This window comes from Gigantopelta aegis, chromosome 5 (assembly GCF_016097555.1).
Source record: "Gigantopelta aegis isolate Gae_Host chromosome 5, Gae_host_genome, whole genome shotgun sequence".
Classification (NCBI taxonomy): Eukaryota; Metazoa; Mollusca; class Gastropoda; order Neomphalida; family Peltospiridae; genus Gigantopelta; species Gigantopelta aegis.
The window spans coordinates 22,512,302-22,521,518 of record NC_054703.1 but is presented as its reverse complement, the minus strand read 5'-3'; positions in this window follow the sequence as shown (position 1 = coordinate 22,521,518).

The window sequence follows — 9,217 nt, the reverse complement described above, 5'->3', positions numbered from 1 at the left end:
AAATTGCATTTTATAATTTAGAATATTCACTTTTGTATACCTAAAGTGGTTGGTGTCATCCAGGATATGGTCATCGAGGTTTTAATGAAACACCAAAATGCATAACTTTTTTTCATAATTCTAAAAACGCACGTCTGAGAAATAATGGTTATCGAGACAATCTCTAGCTATCTTTTGACGGTATTTCCATATTTAAGCCTCAGTCACACTGTCAGGTATTGAGGGATAGGTATTACTGCGTTGTTAAAACGTAGTAAAACGGCAATATACGTAGTAAAACGCATTACATACAGTTATATACGTTTTTTTTCGAACATGTTCAAAATTAGCTTGGGGTTTCGATGTATGTAACATGTACCAAAAGCGGGAACAATTTAGCAATCCGTAGGGGTGGGAAACGTAGTAATACCTAGCCCTGAATACCTGACAGTGAGAATGGGGCTTTAGAAATCACACATTTAGCTTCTCTCTGCTATAACCTTGTCCAAATGTGTTGCATGTTTGTAGATTAACTAAACTTAGTGTCCATTTATATGGGCTGAAACTAGGGTCTGCACCTTTAAAACGTATTTTAAAACAAATTATATACAGCTTTCGCGTTTACGTATTATACACTGTTGACTGACAAGTACGTCACCTGACAACAGAAACCGACGTGTGTAGCCTTAATCTCAGACAGTGGTTGGTTTGGATTGATATTTAAGAAGCCAATCAGATGTCTTTAGATCGATATCCGTCAGGTATCATATCTTCGTGTGATAACATCTGACGCTGTTGCCTAAACATTTTACGCATAGGTGCGCTTGGTGAATACTGTAAATGGTTCACAATTCTTTCATCTTTTAAAACTTAACATTAATATTTATTCCAGAATTATGAAAAATAAAAAATACCGACCTGTAAACAGCGTTGTCTGCTTGTTACAGGAATTTGACAGGGATCAAGGTTAGTAGACAAGTTTTTATTTTAATGTGGCTAAGCAATGTAATAATATAGCTGATTTTGAATTTAAATGACGTCAGTATTCCAATGACGTCACTTTACATCTCCTTATGATAACCATTTACCGGGTACATGACTTTCCTTTTTAAGAATATTGGACAAATTCCAATGTAAAATTGCTATTCAGTTTTTTTTTTTTCTTTTTTTTAACATTACTAATGCACCTGAATGTGTTTGAACAAAATCTTGTGATTAAAAAATTGTACCTTTTACGAAATATGGATTTCTAGTGAATTTACGGTAAGATATGCTATATTTATTGTGTACGAAGCCAAAACAAGGGTGCGAAAAGTGACTGTCATCGACTTTAACAACAATGACGTCGCATACACCGTCTCCTCGCGTAGAAAACTTGGATGAACTGACAACCGGATTATTCAGTGGAGCGATGATTTATGGAGGCACATTTAATATAAACTTCAACTTTTCAGCAACGAGTAATTCCATGAACGTCAATAAAAGGAAACACACCGATGACGACAAAGACATGAGTGAACAATTCTTGACATTTTTCTTCGTTCATAAAACTCGTGCACTGAAGGTTTTGTGACATATTACGTGCAAATTAAATATTTCATTGTTCGTGAATTTTAGCTATTACATTGTGTTTAAAGGGCATTTCAAACATATCATTAAAATTATAGGTAACTTTTCACTCATTCTTTCTTATTCACGTATATTGTTTAAATAGAACTATATTCCTGTGTGTTATAATTGGTTGTTCATCGGTCCGTGTAGTAACATAGCTGATCTCGTTGTGTAAATTGAGAAACTCCGTCATTAGCTTACAGCGTTACAATTTTTAAAACTATTTGGAAACAAAATTCCAATTTAGGGTATGTAATAAATACAAAACTACATATATTGCTGGGTCAGTGCTAAAATGTAGTATCTACAAAATGTTGATAAATAAGGTCTTAATTTTCACAATGTAATGGACCCTATATGTTCCAGAGCAAAAATGTTGTATGTTCATATAACAGGTCTGGTTGCTTAATTTGAAGTCCGCTAAACTGTTGTAAATGCATATATTGTAGTTGACTCGGAGCGAAAGTGTTGTAAGTGGTATATCTATGTAAGCTGCTTCAGATTTTGGAGGAAACTACCAAAAGAAGAATACAAAAAGTCATGGCTTCCGCGACTTGTAAAAACAAATTGGTTACTCTTGAAACTGTTTAGCAACACTTTCAGGTTGGTACAGTTTTTACTTTGTTTATTCTTGTTGAAAAATATTTACTGCAAAGTGCAATATGTTGTTTATTACAATAATCCAATTTAGAACAAATTAATATTATTGTTGTGTAGATACAACATTATGGCTCTAACTATAGTCTGTCCCAGCCAAAAAACCCTGTGTTTTTCGTAAATAATTTCAGTTAGGATCAACATAGAAGAAAAGTAAAACTGTTTTAAAAATAACAAAAATGCACCATTTTTCTGAACCATTAACATGTTTGATAGACAATGTTTCCAAACATTTACAACACTTTTTGTGTGGATGCTGATACTGTATATCACTAAGCTGTTGGGGCAAAATTGTTGTATGTGTTTTAATGTTCATTTTTGGCATCTAATAAATGTCAATACAAATCACTAATACTTTTTTCTGTAATGTCCTTCCATCATTTAATCACAATACGGCATAACATATATACAGAATAGAAATGACGATTTATGTTTTACATATTATTTTGTAATACTCGTTTTCTCAAAATGGGAATTTTGTATATACAACATTCTTGCACTCACCCAGCGATATGTGGTTTTCTGATTCCTGTATTCCACTTGTGTATTTCCTGCTAGAAACCCACCTGCCTGCGGCATTGGAAATCAGAAAACCACATACTATATGTAGTTTTGTCTATTGACGTCACTCATGTAACGTCACATGCATAGCTGCATTACAAAATGCTTCATTTGACCTCTAGGTCATCGTACAATGTAACTGGAATAATAGAAATAATAGAATTAAAACTAATTTTTTCTTAGATTATGTCTACTGGATCGGGGCAAAGTATTAACAAGTTGAAGGTCATTTTCAGTGGATGTCAACAGGATCGCATAAACCTTTAAACTACGCCAACTGGCATCCAAGCGAACCAAATAACTACGGAAGGGGAGAACAATGTGTAGATCTGACAAGCATATATGACTACCGTTGGAGTGACTGGGGTTGTTATAATACAGCAGGACTCATCTCTGAACAGTTTTAGAAGACGACTTGTGAAACAGTATTAAAACAACACGTGTGGACTCTGATGACTGAGTTGTGTCATGTCGCGTTTTCGATTTATCGCTGTTAGACTTAATAGAATAATGGTCTGATCTGATCTGAACTCTTTTCACGTACCCATAACATATAACGCTATGTTTTCGAGCACGCCCATCATTATGGCGCAGGATTCATCTGTGCACAGTTTTAGAAGACAACTTGTGAAGCAGTATGAAAACAACACGTGTGAACTCTGATGACTGGGTTGTGTCATGTCGCATTTTTATTGAAGAAAATATTATATTGAATGAATCTCAGACTGTTTTCCGAAAAGGATACTCTACTACCAACCATCTATTTAATATATTTTCTCTGATCGAAATTTTAAAGACAAGAAAAAAGAAATTATTTTCTGCTTTTACAGATTTCCAAAAAGCTTTTGATCTAATTTCTAGAACTTGCCTCTGGCAGAAATTATTGGTAAATAATATAAATGAAAAATTATTTAAAATAATTTATCAAATGTATCAAGGAATAAAGTCAAGTATTTGTACAAAAGGCGAAACCTCAGGCCCATTTCCATGCAAAATCGGTATCCGACAAGGAGAAAATTTGTCGCCTGTCCTGTTTTTCCTTTATCTACATGATATAGATAATTACTTTAAAAAAACAAAGTTGTACTCGGGTATCCCTGGATACAGATGAAACGTTCTATGAAACAGCTCTTTGCTTTTTATGTTTATTATTATGTTTATTATATGCTGACAATACTGCGCTTCTCGCATCAAACGCCTCTGATTTACAACACTCTGTAAATATCTTTTCGCAATATTACAATCAATGGTAACTCAAAGTAAATACAAGTAAAACTAAAATAATCATTTTCAATAGCACCAGGAAAAGTATGCCACCTTGACAAAGCCGTCTCTGCCGTTTGAAATAATGCGAAAAGGTATTGTTTACAAAAACACACGATTTGGCGTTGTTGTAAATTCTGTCCAGGATGAGCCATACCTTAGGAGGGATTCCAATTTCAGATCATTTATACAATATACCTGTATGCCAAACTGCATCAAAGGTTTTTGGACTATCTAAAAAAGCTATGCAAGCGCCGTCATTACGCTCCTTATAGTGTTTTACAGTTTCTTGTACCACAAAAGAAGCATCAATGCTTCAAAGACCTTTTTGGAAACCACATTGATGATTATTTGGATAATTTACTGAAGAGGAAAGTGATGGCATTAGTGATTCTAGAACCTTTTCAAAGATTTTGAAAATTACAGGTAAAAGAGTAATCCCTCTGTAGGGATCCGGACTCAGTTTGGACTTGTTGGGTCCTTTGTGAATACATATGAGAACACCACGATGCCAATCATCAGGTATACAACACTTATTAATTAACAGTGAAAATAATCGTACAAGACAGAAGAAGAGATATGAACCTCCATATTTAATATGTTCGTAAAATATTCCATCTAGCCCACACGATTCATTGTTTGGAAGCTTAGATCATATGTTGCTAACTAAGTTAGGAGAAATAGAGAAAACTTCATCAGAAAAGACTGCATTCGCTTTAAATTCCAAAATTAATTTAAAATTGTTGTCGAAGTTATCAACTGATTCGTCAGAAAACACTTTGCTAAAATGATCAGCCATTTCGCTACAAACTTCTGCAGGGTGAGTAATTATTTTCTTGGAAACTGATAGGGACCTGATATAGCTACTTCTTTTTTTTTTTTTTCGAAGTGCACTCCATCGTGTCTTTTGGTCAACATCGCAAGCTGCGTCTAATGAATTATATAATTCTGTTTCATAATTTGAATAAGCATTTTGGAGAGTCATGCGGAATTTATCTTTTTGCTTTTTTGTATAATCTAAACGTTTCAAACTGCATTCCACGTGGTCTGCCCTCATTTATCCACAAACCTCTATGATACAACTTATCTGAATGGCATTCTTTAACAGATACAGACCAGTACGGTTTTGCATTTTATTATATTTTGTATTAGGAATGTTTTCATTGGCTGCTTGAGTCAATACTTGTACTATGTTATTGTTAAATTGCAGTGTGTCATTTGTTGTCGCTACTTGGCTTGGCATTTTAATTGACCATAGCATATGGGAAATCGCGGAAGTGTAATCATTTGACAGATTGAGGCGCCTTGCCTTTTCCCAAGAAGGTTTTTCTTGTGGACTGAAATTGTATTTATTTAAATTATTTAATAAAATGGAACATATTACTGGCTTATGACCAGAAAGCAAAAGCTCACTCTCATCTTCAACTAGCGCGTTTTGAACATATGACATTAAATCATTGGGAACTAGAATGTGGTCAATAACAGAAGATGGACCCCCTGTATAGGATTCGTATGTATGAGAAGGGCCCTTGCAAAAACTTTGAACGTTAACTGAAACTAAATTATATTTAGTAACAAAAGTATGAAACAAATCACTTCTTCTGTCTGTAGCAAAACTACATTTTGCACCAGCTATTTTAACATTAAGGTCGCCATTAATAATAACAGTACCTTTTGAACTGTACACAGTGTATAGTTCGTCTAACAAGTCTAAGCACTCGTGAAATAAATCGTTAGATAAATTAGATGCAGGTAGATAGGCACAGAAGATATTGATGGTTGTGGAATCATTGAGCATAATTTCTATGCCAGTACAATATCTGTGTGTCCATATAACCGTAAATAAAATGTGTTGAGTGCGTCGTTATATAAAACATTACCTTCCTTCCCTATTAGGAGTCTCAAAAATAACGTCACTGTAGCCCTATTCTGGATGACACTGGTGGTTTTTTTTGTGGTTTTTTTTTTTTTTTTTTTTTTTTTTTTTTTTTTTTTTTGGGGGGGGGGGGGTTGTTGTTGTTTTTTTTTTTTTTTTTTTTTTTTTTTTTTTGGGGGGGGGTTTTTTTTTTTTTTTGGGGGGGGGTATATACCGGTCGCGAGATCGCTATTACGTTAATTTAATATTTCGTATTATTATGTTTTTTGGTGTCTGATAGATTATGTAACTGTTTGTTCACATCAGAAAGTAGAAACTAGTTTAGCCAAACTTTTAGCTGCTTGCAAATTGTATTAGCCTTCTTTTCTTTCTTTTTTTAATTAGCCAGTGGCTAATTTGGCTACCGATAGCTTGAGCTTGAACTTTTATAACATGCCCATATAACACTAAGGTTTCAGGCATGTCCGTCCCGGGTCCTGTCTCTGTATAGCCAGGGATATGACTCGGGACAGAAAGTTAAGAGGAGAATTTGGAATATCACTTCAAAAAATGCTACTGACAGCCAGAGCCCTGAATGTGGTTGACACTCTATGACATTGTGGTCCTCCACCAATATAACATCCTGGTTACGCCAATGGGAACAAACGTGAGGTGAATACAATTTTAAACGAGACAAGAGTGTACATTATTTTTCTTACATATCTTTATCTTTAAAATACAGGTTTAAACGAAGAAAAAAAGTTTTGTTTAACGCCACCACTTGAGCACATTGATTAATTAATCATCGGCTATTGGATGTCAAACATTTGGTAATCCGAGGAAACCCGCTACATTGTTGTTAATGCAGCAAGGGATTTTTTGTATGCACTTCCCTACAGAGAGGAAAGCACATGCCATGACTTTTGACCATTTGTGTGATCCACCGAAATGACCGGCCTCGGTGGTGCAGTGGTTAAGCCATCGGACTACAGGCTGGTTGGTACTGGGTTCGGATCCCAGTCGAGGCATGGGATTTTTAATCCAGATACCTACTCCAAACCCTGAGTGAGTGCTTCGCAAGGCTCAGTGGATAGGAGTCAACCACTTGCACCGACCAGTGATCCATAACTGGTTCAACAAAGGCCATGGTTTGTATTATCCTGCCTGTGGGAAGCGCAAATAAAATATCCCTTGCTGCCTATCGTAAAAGAGTAGCCTATGTGGCGACAGCGGGTTTCCTCTAAAAAAAAAACAGTGTCAGAATTACCATATGTTTTACATCCAATAGCCGATAATAAGGTTAAAAAAATCAATGCGCTCTAGTGGCGTCGTTAAATAAAACAAACTTTTTTTTTTCCCATCGATCATGCGACACATATACCTCAGGCGAGCAATAAAAAAATTAAAGTGACAGACCCTAGTTTTTAAACACTACCACGCGATTTTCACAATGAAAGCCATTTTTGATCATTTAAATTGCATTTTATAATTTAGAATATTCACTTTTGTATACCTAAAGTGGTTGGTGTCATCCAGGATATGGTCATCGAGGTTTTAATGAAACACCAAAATGCATAACTTTTTTTCATAATTCTAAAAACGCACGTCTGAGAAATAATGGTTATCGAGACAATCTCTAGCTATCTTTTGACGGTATTTCCATATTTAAGCCTCAGTCACACTGTCAGGTATTGAGGGATAGGTATTACTGCGTTGTTAAAACGTAGTAAAACGGCAATATACGTAGTAAAACGCATTGCATACAGCTATATACGTTTTTTTTCGAACATGTTCAAAATTAGCGTGGGGTTTCGATGTATGTAACATGTACCAAAAGCGGGAACAATTTAGCAATCCGTAGGGGTGGGAAACGTAGTAATACCTAGCCCTGAATACCTGACAGTGAGAATGGGGCTTTAGAAATCACACATTTAGCTTCTCTCTGCTATAACCTTGTCCAAATGTGTTGCATGTTTGTAGATTAACTAAACTTAGTGTCCATTTATATGGGCTGAAACTAGGGTCTGCACCTTTAAAACGTATTTTAAACCAAATTATATACAGCTTTCGCGTTTACGTATTATACACTGTTGACTGACAAGTACGTCACCTGACAACAGAAACCGACGTGTGTAGCCTTAATCTCAGACAGTGGTTGGTTTGGATTGATATTTAAGAAGCCAATCAGATGTCTTTAAATCGATATCCGTCAGGTATCATATCTTCGTGTGATAACATCTGACGCTGTTGCCTAAACATTTTACGCATAGGTACGCTTGGTGAATACTGTAAATGGTTCACAATTCTTTCATCTTTTAAAACTTAACATTAATATTTATTCCAGAATTATGAAAAATAAAAAATACCGACCTGTAAACAGCGTTGTCTGCTTGTTACAGGAATTTGACAGGGATCAAGGTTAGTAGACAAGTTTTTATTTTAATGTGGCTAAGCAATGTAATAATATAGCTGATTTTGAATTTAAATGACGTCAGTATTCCAATGACGTCACTTTACATCTCCTTACGATAACCATTTACCGGGTACATGACTTTCCTTTTTAAGAATATTGGACAAATTCCAATGTAAAATTGCTATTCATTTTTTTTTCTTTCTTTTTTTTAACATTGCTAATGCACCTGAATGTGTTTGAACAAAATCTTGTGATTAAAAAATTGTACCTTTTACGAAATATGGATTTCTAGTGAAATTACGGTAAGATATGCTATATTTATTGTGTACGAAGCCAAAACATGGGTGCGAAAAGTGACTGTCATCGACTTTAACAACAATGACGTCGCATACACCGTCTCCTCACGTAGAAAACTTGGATGAACTGACAACCGGATTATTCAGTGGAGCGATGCTTTATGGAGGCACATTTAATATAAACTTCAACTTTTCAGCAACGAGTAATTCCATGAACGTCAATAAAAGGAAACACACCGATGACGACAAAGACATGAGTGAACAATTCTTGACATTTTTCTTCGTTCATAAAACTGGTGCACTGAAGGTTTTGTGACATATTACGTGCAAATTAAATATTACATTGTTCGTGAATTTTAGCTATTAGATTGTGTTTAAAGGGCATTTCAAACATATCATTAAAATTATAGGTAACTTTTCACTCATTCTTTCTTATTCACGTATATTGTTTAAATAGAACTATATTCCTGTGTGTAATAATTGGTTGTTCATCGGTCCGTGTAGTAACATAGCTGATCTCGTTGTGTAAATTGAGAAACTCCGTCATTAGCTTACAGCGTTACAATTTTTAAAACTATTTGG